Source organism: Rhamphochromis sp. 'chilingali' (assembly GCF_963969265.1).
Source record: "Rhamphochromis sp. 'chilingali' genome assembly, chromosome: 6".
Lineage (NCBI taxonomy): Eukaryota > Metazoa > Chordata > Actinopteri > Cichliformes > Cichlidae > Rhamphochromis > Rhamphochromis sp. 'chilingali'.
This window is the reverse complement of record NC_137933.1, coordinates 9,420,493-9,435,129: the sequence shown is the minus strand read 5'-3', so window position 1 is coordinate 9,435,129 and position 14,637 is coordinate 9,420,493. Positions and strand designations below refer to the sequence as shown.

At 39.4% G+C, this 14,637-nt stretch overlaps 1 long non-coding RNA gene across 1 annotated transcript; it reads left to right on the top strand.

Annotated features, from left to right (window-relative positions):
• The first annotated feature begins 594 nt into the window (after positions 1-594).
• On the top strand, positions 595-4,814 carry LOC308397981. The gene is made up of 6 exons (XR_013971878.1): positions 595-684; positions 1,002-1,197; positions 1,998-2,103; positions 2,679-2,768; positions 3,207-3,448; positions 3,667-4,814. It is a non-coding gene; the product is annotated as an uncharacterized lncRNA (long non-coding RNA).
• Positions 4,815-14,637: the final 9,823 nt, after the last annotated feature.

Here is a 14,637-nt window from a genome sequence, read left to right as displayed (position 1 = left end):
TTCAAACTCGTTAGAATTGTTTCACCTCTGGTTTCCCTATGGAAACCCTATGTTCAAACCCAGGACTTTCTCACGGTAAGGCAACAGTTCTAACTGTTATTTATATAATTTATTGGACATTTTTGTAACAAAATATAAATAAATAGCAGTCATCTTATACAACACCATCATCCTTTCAAGCCTATAATTTTATCAGGAATCAGTATGGTGGATAGATCTTCACCCATTCTTGAGCTTTCATTACATTAGTATTCAGTATAAAAGATGCAGGATGTATAAATGTTACAAATTACAACCAATGTGCAGTATCACTGAGGATCAATGGCGTTTTTGCACTTGTTTTGCAGAGGAGCATGCAGCAAACTCATATGTGTAACCATTCAGTAAACATTTATGTAGAAGACACACGCACAAAACTTTAGCGCCATTTAGTGCTCAGGTTTTTCTTGCACTGTTGTTCATCGACGTTGTCTGGGCTTCTTCTTCTTTTTAGTTTAATAGCGGTTGGTAAACCAGCTTAGTGGTGCATTACCGCCACCTGCTGCACTGGAGTGTGGCTCCTCCAATAAATGCCCACACCTTTTCCGGCTTTTAGGCCAATCAGCGACGCGCCCTGCGTGAACACGGGGTTTGAAATATGCAGAGACTCGGCTAAGCTAGACGAGAAAGAGTTCATCTGATTTTGTAAGTTTTATTCGGGTGTTTTTGTAGTTTGATGGGAGGCACAGTGATAAATTACTTTTTTTTTAATTTGAAATGTTTCACTTGTGACAGTCACTTAGGTTTTAACCGAATGCTAGACGCTAACGTTGCTAAACAGCTAGTGGTAAAGCTAACTCTGCTTAAAAGAATTAGATTTATTTAACCTTACGTGAACCAGCGTTACTGTTTGTAACACAATCCACCACCCGGGCTTGAATCCAAGTTAACTTGCATTTTGAACCTTTTCCATTCTCTATCATCTAAATGATTGACCATTTTTTGTGCCTGCTAAACTCAAGGTTCTGCACTACTTCCTGTCACACACACAAGACCCATGTCAGCGGCTATGGCGAATGATACCAGTTTTGGCTGGCTTCGGCAAGCGCGTACGCTAAATTGGATACGATACAGAGAAGATTAGCATGGCCCCTGCGCAAGGATGACACGCGAATGATACCGCGTGGATGACGACGTGGAATATGGACACAAATCCCAGTAAGATGACTGTGCCGATTATCTAGTGGTTGGGTTGCTGGGTCCCCAGTTCGATTGTGTGCTGCACAAAACAAACACTGCATGTTAAAGTGGAAGCGGTGCTGGGTGTGGGAGTGATGAGTTGCACTAATCAGCTGGGGTGTCGAGTTGACTGCTTCAGTCTGATCCAACCTGAGGACACGCAATGTGCACAGGGGCCATCTGACCCAACCCTGCTCCTCTATACACATGTGTTGTATGCTTCTTTCAAGTTAAAACGCACACACACATAGAAACAACTGGCCACATAGCAAAAAGCTTACAGCTCTCTGCAGGTTGTCCCAGGCATCCTGGAGCACTTATTGCCATTGTGTGAATTCTGTCTCTTCATGTAATGACTCGTTTTGAGGTCAGACCTCAGTCCTGCTTTAATAATTCCACATTTGACTGTCTGTGTTTATTTTCCCATGTGCTGGATAATGAAATCTATGGGTTTTGTATGGAGCCACAGTCATGCAGCATTTGGCATGCACTGTAAACCCTGACAGAAGACTGTAGGGCTAGGTGATGAGACTTCATGCAGTACTACATTAAATATACTCTTTAATTTACAAATGTCATTGTTTATTAGCAGGTGTGATCACCCTAGAAAGCATTATGTAAACTTGATATCTATTTTACATAATGCTGATGATGCCATACTCTAAAAAAGTCACATTTTCAGAACAAAATCATGGTTTAATAAAGTCCGTATTAATGTCACCTGTCATATTAACTCAATTTTTTTAAATTTTTTTTATTTATTTATTTTTTTGGACAAGGCAACAGATGCTGTGGTGTAGATGTCATGGAAGGTCCTCTTCCCCCTCTCCAAGGCAGAACTTCGAGCTCCATGACCTGATGACACGAGCTCCTTCATTCTTTAAGGTCTGTGTCTGAATGTCATCTGTTTGCTGAGCTATTGGAATGATTTTCTCTTGTTTCCAAAGGGCATGCTGTCATTTTAGTCAACTGCGTAGTTTCTTTAAATCAGTCATGTTTTATGAGAAACATGGCATCTGGTATAACATTTTAAAAAAGTATTAGCCCTGTACTCTGATTGGTTTGTCATAGATTATGTTTACCTGTTTTTTTTTTGGCTTTATTTGCTTTTACAAATTTCTTTCATCATACGTGTCCTATGGTCAGCTGAGCTTTTTTAGTGATGCCAGTTAATACAGCTGTTCACCATGAAATGAACCAGGTAAACTCACTTTTTATTTTTTCTCACGTGGGGTTGTGACAGTGATGAGTTGCACTATTAGTCAGGCTGGTGATTGCAGTGGCACAGCCAGCCTGTCCTGACAAGCTGTGGTGACACCTCAAGGTGCACAGGGGCCATCTGAGTCATTTCCCCACCTGACAGGAAAAAAAATAGTGGCTGGCTCCTTAAGGTGTTTTCTCACTTGATTTTCTTTCTCCTTTTTTGTTTTGTTTGTTTGTTTGTTTCCTTATTTTCCCAGTCTTAAAATTGGACAGCTTATGCTTACATGGGATGACCCAAATATATTCTGCCAGCAAAAGTAGGTGGAGGAAGAAGGACCCCAAAACTGGTGAGCACAAACGGCATAAATCATACATCTTTTATAGATGTGAAATTTACAGTGGATTATCATATTTTAAAAACGTGCATGTGTTGTTATTTAACAAATGTAATCAAAAAGACAAATGGTGATTCAGTCTTGCTGCAATAAAAGTGTGTACAGTTGTGGTCACACATTTACAGAATGGGGTTGTTTTTGGCCATTTTTCAGAGAATATGAGCACCGTCACCCCTTTAAGTTTCTCTTCATATGAGCACCTATTGGAAGAAAGCTGTCCTGATTCCTGCCATAATGTCATCATGTGTTGTGTTATATGTAGTGCCGACGTAGGACAGTTTTCCAATCTCATTGTACTATGTTTGACTGTGCAATGACAATAAAGCGTTATCTTATCATTGGTTCTACTATTAAAGTTTTCTGTCCTTTCTCCTTTCCTCGTCTCTGCAGGCAGCTTAATATCAGAACACTGTCAGCCCTACAGCAGCAGACACTGCAGTCACTGGTACAGCTCTTTGTGGACCTTCACTAGTTGTGCACATCACCAGTCACTGAGCTGCTGCAGAATGACCTACATTGACCCGATGTTACCCAATGCTGGAAAACAATTTCCAGTAGTGAATTCTCGAAGGATCCAAACCTCTTCCTTCTTATTTGATGATTGAAACATCAGCTTGCAGCCTCGTGCACAGGTGAAATATTATTATTATTATTATTATTATTATTATTATTATTATTATTATTATCATCATCATCATTTTTTTAAAAATGTATCTCATGACTGATGAACAGGAAAACTTAAGTAGTTCTCTACTTGTTGTCTTGCTATTGTCTCATCTGTTAGGCTTTGCCAATACGTTGCTCTACAGAGGCCAGTTTTTACTTACTAAAGTGTTTTTCTTTCTGTTAGCGAGGAATCGGACAAGATTTTGCATCAGAAGAAATATCCAAAGTGGTGGGGAGCATCATGACCAGCCTTGGAAGATCTGTGTTATTGGCTTAAATTGAACATTTTCCTTCACTCTTACCACAGCAACAACCATCCAGGCAAATACTGTAATAAAATGGCACAAACTTGTATCATATTTCTCGCAGTTCTGATTTTGGGGTCATAACATCCAGCTCTCAAATAGCTGAATTAAAGCAGCAGAGGGTTCATTAATCACTTTTGCTGAAAGTGTTTTGCAGAAGTGACAGCAACTGGACTCCTAAGAACGATTACAGTTTCAGTGAATGCCTTGCATCATCAGAGGCTTCAGCTCATTTTAAATATCTGCTTGTTCTATTGTTTTGTCATCGAGCAGGGTTAGAAGCTTGTTTGCCTGGCACTATGATGTGTATGTATTATTGTAGGGTCTACCTTACAATATAAAGTGGCTTGAGGTGACTGTTGTGATTTGGTGCCAGATAAATAACTTTGAATTGAATTAATCTGTATTCAGATATTTATGTACCCAGAAAACGGAGAAAGTAACTGTATAGTTGTAACATTGAAGATTCTCTGCAACATCTGTGCAGGAAGCAAACTTGAGATGGTTGGTGTTAAACTCAACAATATCCTGCTGTTCACCCGGTTAGCTGTAACTATACTGATAATGAAATCACTGGTGTATTTTTACACCTTTAGATACTGATTTACACTGTCTCTGCAGGTTTGGTGTATCTGTAGAGTATCAGTGGTTTACACATGGATTTCTTTTGAATAAACCATAATTGCTAACAGACATATGTAATGTAGGTATTTGGCACCAGTACAGATCATCTTACTGTGATATCAACCAGATATGAATAGATTATAGAGAACTGGCTTCTTTATTTACACGGAATTGAAAGGGGGGGTAAAGATGGGACCACATTCAGGTTGGCTCAATCTTCACTTTAAGAAAAAGGGGGGGAAAAATGAATATAAATATATAAAAAAAGATGTGCTCCTGGTATTAAATTACAAATGTGTACATCCTCTCAGTATCACATTCCTATCTGTTGTTTTTGTTTGGTTTTCAGTCAATACAGAAATATGAAATGACAACATGACCTAAATAAACTAAATTCAGACATGTGACAAGTTGCTGTTCTCCATGGTTTCCCATCTCTGCTGTATAGTAGAATTTTAACCACCAGGTGGCAGTTGAATATCAGTGATCACCTCCAGTCTGTTGCCTATAATGAGGTAACACATTTTACTGGACTAATTAGTGCCTCAAAACTGCACACACTGATAACTCCTGCGGCATCGTTTTTCATCCGTATCCTGTGGTGCACACGCCATGTAGGATTCTGTGGAAATGAACTTCACAATCGCTCTCGCACAAACGTGTTTTAACATTGTTTTAATGTAAATGTGTAAGACTGCCATTACCTCAACTGTATTGCTACACTTTAAACACTTCTAGCTTTTAAAGTAAAAAGTTTAACAATTTAAAGTGCAAAACAGATGAATTCAAATGTTTTGGGGGATACATATGTAATCAAATATATTTTGAACATACTGACCTGGTATTTGCTCAGTTTGAACACGAATGATTTTAAGTGTTTGGATGTCGCACTACATGTCATCCATTCATTTTTTAAAAAAAAAAAAAAATAAATATTGTAACTTTGAAGCTATTGAAATGATTGGCTCAACCTTCCACTATGCTACAGTCACATTAAGAAAAACAGTGGTCAGGATTACTGAAAAAGAAAATGTATCAATTTGTGATTGAATGGGTTTAAACTGGCAGTTACATGGAATTTAATAAATCTGTTGCTGTCTGCATACACAGAATTTCACATCGGCTACTTACACCACCACTCAAATTCCTCTTTGTGACATGGTTGCTGAAGGGCAGTGATTTAACTGCAATATTACACAGGTACTCTGCAACTTGTTTTCAGAATACAACCAGCTGGCATCCTCTATTCTATTCTACTCCTCTATTGCAAAGAGATTGCAGATTGATTGATTGCAAAATCTGTATCCATAAATTAGATGGCAATTATTTGTAAACCTTCACCAATCGGAGAGTGACTGAGTCAGCCCAAGTCAGGCTGTGATTGTTTGGAAGCAGATTGCCTCCGACACGGTGATCTGTGTAATTGTCATGTATTTAAATGTGCAAGCATGGAATTCCTTGTAACTGGTCACTAATTCCAATCATTGGAATCTCCTTGCAGCCACCTCCTTCCTAGTTGCAAGGAAGTTGTCTTATATTTGCTGTAGTGTGACTGAGCCATTAGTTATGATGCCTTGAGGCCCAGGCTGCTGAGAGATCTCCTTTGATGTACTGAGCTCTTCTCCTTCACACCCGTCTTTTTCATTCCTGCTCACTCTTCATCCCTCTCTTCTTCCTCATCTACTAAGTGGATGTGGTAAATGGCTGCTATCCCTGACCCTGGCTCTGCAAGAAGTTTCTTCCTGTTAAAGTGACCATTTTTCTCCCCACTTTCACCTCATATAGGCTCATTGAATGGCTTGGGTCTGTAGAGTACAATATATAAAGTACCTTTAGATGACTATTCAGGGGAATCAGCAGTACATAAACTGAATAAGATTAAACTGGATTTTTATCATTTTAAGCAAATCAGACTAATGGGTCAGTTTATAACCCTTCTATGCCACCCACTGAGAAATCTCAAAGGACAGATATTTAGGTTGCTTTAGCCTGACAGTTGCTTTGCAAACAACGTCCACCCCAGCACCTTTCCATGCTATGCATGACTTGATTGATATCATGAATGTTGTCAAGGTCTGTTTTGTATGAGGTACGGAATTTTTACTACTCTCACTGCCAGTGAGTTTCTGTGCATGAACAGGGAGCTCTCAGAACAGAGCTGGCAAATATAAACCACTGCAGCTGAGGAACAGACAATCTGTGTTCTTACTGACAGATTTATTGTTGAGATTCACATTGCCTGTTTCACTGCATATGTATATTTAAAAATCAAAAAAAAGAATCAGTGCTTTCACACATTCCCACGGGGGTTTAAAATATAATTTTTTCCTCCTGCTATCTTGCATCACCTTTCCCTGTGACTCAGAGCGGTGATTGACAGCAGCGAGGGGAGCGATCATAGATGGCTGAATGACTAGTCTGTGGTACCAGAGGCAGGGCTTCTTTTGCTTTTAACTGTACCCACAGGGGAGTTGAGGAACATCCAGCTTCTCACAGATGTTTCCAGAGTTTTGGTTAGAGGGAGAAGTCCAAGACTTCAGAGGGAGAGGGGTACAACTCTTAAGAGATAAACAGGTTTGTGTAGCCTGAGGAGGCCATCCTGTGAGTGCGGAGGTCCGGAGGGAACTAACTCTGTCACAGTCCTCAGAGGACATTTTTACAGGATGCTTTGTAGATGTGAGATAAAAGGAAGGGATTATATTGTAAGTTGAAATCATTTTTTGCTAATGATGCCATAATCTTTTGTTCTGGCACTGATAATCTCAGATCCCAGGCTTCAGTGTGCACATAAATATGTACACATTGTTGTCACATGCTACACCAACACATGTTTATTAGTAGGAGGTAGTTTTTCCTTCCCCCTCACTGAGTCACGGTGCACTCATACTCCTTGATAATGAAAAGCCAATTAACATTTCTTGTCTGAAGTGGTTGAATGCACGAAAATGTTTGTTTAGTGCCTTAAAAGATCGTACCAATGCAGGAAGAACATTTTGTGTAATGGCTGCATTGCAGATTTTCTCATTTTTCTCATTTAAACATTTTTGGCTCATGTAGACAGCACCATAGCAACAGCAGGTTGTTAACTACCAGCCAAAAGAGACGTTTAACCCCAATGCTAACATGCTAACTGAAAAATCTTGCTTTATGAGACAGAGCTCAGGTTTTGATGTCTGAACAGGAACTATGTACAACAGGCAAACATTTACCTGAATCACAGGAGAAACTACAATAAAGCTAGCATATTCACAATTTTTCTTTTTTTTCTTTTTTTTCTTTTTTTTTTCTTTTTTTTTTCTTTTTTTTCCTTTTTGCCTATTGTTTCCCTATTGTGTCATCTTGGTCTACACCACACGAGTTTATTGCAGTGATCTTAAACACAGATTATTAACACCATGAGAGAATTTAAAATATCCTTTAAGAATAATATAGGTAGCTAAGCATTTTGTGAAGTTAAATTGGCTCTTCTGAAGTGTTATTAATCTTAAATAACTCATACACAAGTAATAATGTCAACGTAAAGTCTTAATGTTCCCATCTGGGTAGAATTATGGGACTAAGTAGACAGCTAAACCACTAAATCACCTCCTCTGAAGTCAAATTTGCTCAAATCTGTAGCTCTTTTTCTGCTCTGACAGCTGAAGCAACCAGGTACCCAGGAATCTATTGGCCTTATGACACTGAATCTCTGCAAGGCTCCAGACTCTCAGTGAGCCTTCTAGCTGTAATTACGGTTTCCCATCTACTGGGATTGTTCAGACCAGGCCCACTGAGACTCTGCTCTAAATCTCCTTGATGTTGTCAGTTGGCCGTCCAGATAGGTAGCTGGATAGGCACAAAAAAGGGAGGGCCTCCTGGAAGCGAGCTCCACTCCAGGGCAGCTGATGTATGGACCGTCGTGGGCCGAATAACAGATGATTTCTCCTCACACACTAGGCCGTTCTGAAGTCATTGTCAAACTCGGCAAAACGTGTCCGGGAGGATAGATGGGAGTTTGCTGCGTTCAGGATAACGTCGAAAAAATGTTGTCTCCTGTGATGAGACACACAGTGGCACAGATAGCCATTTTCCCGCTGTAAAAAGGAAGGAGTTTATAGGAGCTGGGCTGTCAAGAAAAAGGAGTAAATGAGGATATGTGGAGGGAAGTGGTAGCTCAGCCTCAGATGTTAGTCATTATACTTCTGTTTGTGGTTTTAGTGTCCAAACAGAGCAACTATATAACAGTTTAATCAGTTATTCTTTTGCAAGAAAAAAAGCTGATTGAATCAGCAGCACAACACTCAGGACATGCTGTTTTAGAAATAAAAATTAATGAAGCAATTTCAAAACAATAGAAATGAACAGAGGAGAGTAGACCTTTTTAACGTTTGGCTGTTATGAACAATTCAAACTACGTACCGATGGAGCTTCCACACACTGAATTAACCTTAAATAAATGAACAAAGTCTGAAATTTGTGGCTCCACGAGTGCCTCCAATTAAGTCCTCTGTTAACTTGTTACAAACAACGATTCTATGTTGTTAGGTAGATCTATATTCAGTCACAGTTTAAAGGAAATTTTATATTGTAGACGTAATATCACCATATGCTCTATTAATTCACCAAAAGCTTGCATAAATTATATAGAGTGGTATAAACTGTTGCTCACATTGTGTCCAATGTCAGCTGGAAGTGCCACCTTTGCAGCTGCAAATGTATGCTTGGTAATTAGATTGTTAACTTTGTTTTTACTGTGTGTCATATTGAGCAAAACCTCGAAATGTAGCCTGATAAGAAGTGAACTCTAGTTCTGAATTATTTCATTTAGTCCATCCAACGATTTACAGTCAACTGTGTTTTTGCCTTCGACGACAGTATTTTGTTCTGAAATCCAGCAGGACTTTTGTTTCTGCTGCTTTTCTCCTGATTGAATGTACAACTCGTGCGATGTAACCATTGTTTCCACTCCAAACTAGCCTATAGAGAGTTTAGCGTGAAAACTGTCTCCACGATCGATTTGCATTTTCACGTATTTGAACTAGCACGTATTTATATAGATGGCTTTCTGACTGAGAGCACAATTGTTGTTTTCTAAGCTTCCTGCTTCCTTTATGTTAAGATGTAAAACATTTCATGGAGCTTTGTTGCAGACTGAGATGGGCTGATTGCCTCAGTCTCTCCAGTTTGAAATATTGATTTGTTTTTATGTTGTTGTTCAAAAGTAAATTAAATTCACAATTTTTCACACTGCAGTCAAAAAAAAAGAAAAACTGCCACATCATCGTGGGCGTGATTTAAAATGCTCATATTGAAATGTTTCCCTGAAAAAGTCCACCACATGCCAAGAGTTCATTGAAGTGTACGGCACAAAAGGCAGACTGAAGAAGACAAAAAACAAGCTGCTGTTACTGCAAAGCTCAACGAAATCTGAAGCTTTCTGATTTAATTAAGTTCATTTGTAGCGTTCCTCAACCGCAGACACTCAAACTGAACGTTGATATTTTTGTACATATACTTAATAGCATAATTATAAGAACACATATTTGTCTGTTAAATTTAAGGGTAAAGCTTTTCACAGTGATTTCAATCAGGGTCACCACAGTGGGTAGCTTTGCATATTCAGTTTGGCAGATTTTTATCCTCACATGCCGTTATGATGGGATTTGTGTCTGCATCTTTGGAAACTACACTATAGAGTCACCTGCAAATATTACTTGATTTGAATTTGAATAATTCTGGTAACATTCAAATAAAAAAAAATAATCCAGTGGTTTAAGGATAAATTACTATTGTGAAATAAAAGAAGTCAGTGTGCATCTTATTGCAGTTCTTCATCTAATGCTAACCTCAAATTTATCAATGTCCTCTCCATGAAGAAGAAATTAAACAATGTATTTGTTCTTGTCTCATTTTAACTGAGTGTGTGCATCTTCATTTTCAGTAATGCTACCTTCTCTCCACTGTTTCACCTTGAGTATCAATTATAAAGAGGACCTTAAAGAACACCTCCAAAATGATGCCAGCAGCTTGCAACAGGAGCAACAGTTTCAATATGTGAAACTAAGCCAAAGCATAAAGCCAAGACAAAGCTGCAGTGGCTTCAGGATAAGTCTAACTGTGTCTTTGAGTGGGACCCATGTAACCTCTGGGGAGAGACCTGAATATGTCAGATCAGAGATGCCACCCCTCTAATCTGACAACTCTCAGCAGAACCTCACCTGAAGAATGAGGTTGCCAGGTTTGTTTAGAAGTCACTGCAATGATTGCCAAAAACAAAAACACTTCTACACAGTCTCACATTAATGGTCTGATGTAGTAAATCACATATCAGTGGGTTTTTTTTTTTTCTATATATGGGTCATAAAAAATGGTGGATGCTCATATTAAGCATGGCTAAGGTTTCAAATGTATGGGCAAGTACAACTGTGCCTGATACGTTTACCCGAGGCACAGCTTTGGCTATGAGCACAGAAGCCCCACCCACCTGCTGTTCTTCCGTTTGTGAGGAGAAGCCAATCAAAGGAAAGTTGGCTGATAGAGAGGGGGAAGGGAGATAAAGCAGCTTATTAGGATAAATTTCCACTGACATCAGAAAAGAGCAGCTAATAAGAACATCAAATATCTGTTATTTAAAACAAACAAACAGACATATCAACAACAACATGCTTTCATTATTGCCATTAAGGATTGTATCAACACAATTAAATTGTTCCGATATATTTTACAGTGGTTTTAATGACACCTGCCTGGAAAATTCAGGGTTTTTTTGGTCCAAAATCAAATTTCAATTTGCGCTTCATTGATTCATGTCTACACAGGTTTGAGGAGCTCTTTCTCACTATGGTAAATGGACTGGACTGCTTCTTACATAGCACTTTTCTACTGTACTTGAGCACTCAAGGTACTTAATATGACATGTCTCATTCAGCAAAGCACTTTTTTTTCAATGTCTCAGTGCTTTCTATCTAACACACCCACTCTGATAAAAGCATTGGGAGCAACTCAAGTTTCAGGATTTTGCCCAAGGATGCAGACACTTTGGGATGCAGACCTGAGGAGCCAGGGATGAAACCACCATGCGTCTGATTAGTAGATGACCTGCTCTACCCCCTGAACCACAGCCACCCTGCTATGGTAAAATGAATAGGGATTTTTCAGCTGGAGCCTTCACAGAGACCCTGTAAGTGACAGTAAAGTAGCCGTTGAAGAGTTGTGTAATCTAAAATACTTGTTAATTAAGAGTTCATTACACTGCTGTTTGCATCAACAGCATGTTTGCGTTATCAGTTATTCAAAGGTGGAGATTTTCCATTAAAGCCTGAACACACCAGCAGGCCCCCCACCCCTCTGTATCACACTTGTTCAGTGTATTTGATAACAGTTTCAAAATTCAATTTGCAGCCAATCCATTCTTAAGCTATGCTGCTGCCTCGTGTAACGCTGCGGCTTCTGATAAGGTGGTTTTTCAGATACCTGGAAGGTTCTTAGTAAAGTGTATATCCTCGAGCATTTCTCCATATACATGGAAATATCTAAATAATACAGACAGCAACAGATTGAAATGCTAATGTGGTTGCATGTTTTCCTGTGTGCTTTATTTGTATCTGCTCAGCAACAATGACACGCAAAAAAAGAATGCAGCACATGTACTTAATTGGAAACTTCTTTTTGTACTCACAGAAACGTGTGACATGTGCAGATGAGTCATTGCTTTGCATTTTTTCTTTATCTTCCCACATTGGTAGTTTATTCTTTTCGGTAATTGAAAAACAGAGCGGGATATTATTTTGGGACCCACATGTACAGGGCAAGACCACAGGCTGGATACTTTTTTATCTGAATATGAAGCATCAAAAGCCTAAGTGGAAAGTGGTAAAAAAAATGTTAGTAATAATTAGGAACAGCTAACGCCTTCAGCTCAAGTTCTGCTGGTTTAATAAAAGCAGCATGCAGCAGATTTGTATTAAGCACCGTGCCGGTGTAGCTGCTCTAAAAACCACAAGGGAGCACACAAATGAATAGCGTGTTTGTTTATACCACCTCAGGAAAATGCAACTAAAATAGGCTGATATTTAGCAGGCTGTGTTCTGCCATGATTCCTGCTCACAGACACGCCATTTATTTTCATAAAGCTTATGCCTTTTGGCAAACTAAAACCATGAGAGCATGCTCTGAGATCATAAAGAGGCTTTCAGAAACACTGCAGCATGTCGCTGCCTGGGAACCGTGTCGTGTCGGTTGTAGTTTTATGGCGAGATCTGCTAAAAGAAAGCTTGTGCACACATGACTTTCTGTGAATCACGTGCCGTGGTGAAGGCAGACAGGTGATGGGGGAGTTTGGAGGAGTTACATGTTTGCTGCCAGAAAAGGATTTCTTCTTCTTTTTTTTAAACAAATGTGTTCCAGCATAGATGCACTGAAAAATGTGTAGTGTAAACAGAGTATGGAGGCAAATTTATACACACTCAAAGTGAACAGGTAGATTAAAACAGCAGGGCGGACATGGAGAAGACACACGGCTGAGATTTCTTACAGGTATAAGGATGTCTGTTTATAAACTGACTAGTCCATAGCTCAGCAGAGAGGATGATGAGACAAAGGAGTTTAGAAATCTGTAAAATCTACACCTATCAAATGCAGGTAGCGGTTTGTTGAGATGGCCAGCTCCAGATAAGTTTTTATCTTATCTGTTTTTAGGCCAGAGATGTGAAGCAGTAACAGCAAGTGGGCAGTTGAGGGAGCCTGGGAAACTCGAGTATTCCCAGGAAATTCTGAATTTGAGAGCAGCCAAATTGAAAGGAACTGACTGAAAGTATCTTAAATGGCACAAGAGGTGGGAATCGACCCAGAAGTGAAGAAATACTGGGACACAGTATTTTCTAGCACTCAATGCTTTCTGTACCTCTTAATGAGATTTCGAAGCTAATCTGGTTCACACTCAAGCAAACTGGTCCAGTTCTCTCAGGTTTAATGGTTGTCTTTTTGTATTGTTTTTTAATAGATGTTCCAGTGAACTAAGATCAGGAGTTTTCAAATCCTGCCTTGACTGCTTTTATATGCACAGCTGGAGCAAGGCGTAGTTATTAATTGTTTCTGGTACAACTGTTCACGGTGCAGCAGCAGCAGCTCCGACTGCTAACTTGTCGGTTAATTTGACACATTTTGCCGCAGTTATTTATCTATTTTTATTTTGCTTTCTAAACTTTTCAGCTGCACGAGCGTGCAGCGAAAGGACAGCGCCCAGTTGTGTTAAGAGATTTGATTGGGCAATCCAGTGCTAGTTGTGAAAATGAACCAATGGGCTGCTGTCAGTGCTTGTAGGGCCGGTGGGGCCTGCTTGTGAGCAATTTCAAACTGAATTTCTATCATGACCGTGGCTGACCTTCAGTACCTTTACGGCCCACCAGGGGGCCCTGTCCGACACTTAGTGAGTCAGTGATCTACAGTATTAAAACACGCATTACCTGCATCCTTTTGTCCCTAACAGCACTGATGAACCCTATGATTTTGTGTGGCTGACTGCAGTTCTTTGCAGTGTTTTGGTTCCCGTCACATTTTTGACTCCCTAAAAGCACTTGCACTTTTGTTTTTTCACTATTTATGTTATATTTGTTTCTATTTATTCAACTTCTGTTTTGTTTTGTTTTGTTTTGTTTTTTTAAAATCAGTTTCCCTTTTGTTTTGTGTGTTTTTGCAGCATTTCTCTCTTTGCTGGTGTTTTGCATTTGACCTCTCGGGGTTACTGTAGCGAACACTCATGTGGCATGGTGAAAAAGAAAAGAAAGTTTAACCTTGAATTTAGTGGAAGTTCTTGGCAGCGTTAACCTCCATCTGGCGTTTCATGCAGCTGCTCGTGAGTCTTGCACAATAATGAAAAGCGTTTTTGGAGCATTCCTCTGTTTCACATGGTTTCATTGATCAATATTACTGGGAGAGTCTTGAATGACCAGCACTTGTCAGGTGATGTCCCAGCATCTCAACTGGGTTAAGATCAGGACCTAGAAAAGTAGGAGCACAATGATTTTCTTTATGCTGTCCTTTCAGTAACACTATTCTCAATTTTTCCTATGGTGGCTACAAGAACAAAGATTTAGGCAGTTTGAGGAGATTTCTGTAGGTGTGTTGCTGTTGGATTCATCAACTCTTTTATTGATTTCCAAAGAGCCACAAATTGCATTTGTAACCTTTACTAGCTTCGAGACCTAGCTCACTGTGGCTTGTCTTTCTTGAGCAGAGCTGACTTTGTC